The following is a 201-nucleotide window of genomic DNA, read 5'->3' on the forward strand; positions in this document are numbered from 1 at the left end:
TAGCTTTCCTTTTTAGCTGTTATTAATTTAGGGCTTCTGGGGAGGTTATTCATTATTCAGAAGGGCGGTGGGGCTATTTATTATGTATGGGGGCTGAGTCACCGTCGTCCAGCGCCATTGTTTGATGCTGGTAACTTTTGGAATGAGGGAAGAAGGGGGGGAGGGCTGGTGTGTTTGCATTTTTACATAGTGTATGTTGGA

Source organism: Penaeus monodon, chromosome 24 (genome assembly GCF_015228065.2).
Source record: "Penaeus monodon isolate SGIC_2016 chromosome 24, NSTDA_Pmon_1, whole genome shotgun sequence".
NCBI classification, from domain to species: domain Eukaryota; kingdom Metazoa; phylum Arthropoda; class Malacostraca; order Decapoda; family Penaeidae; genus Penaeus; species Penaeus monodon.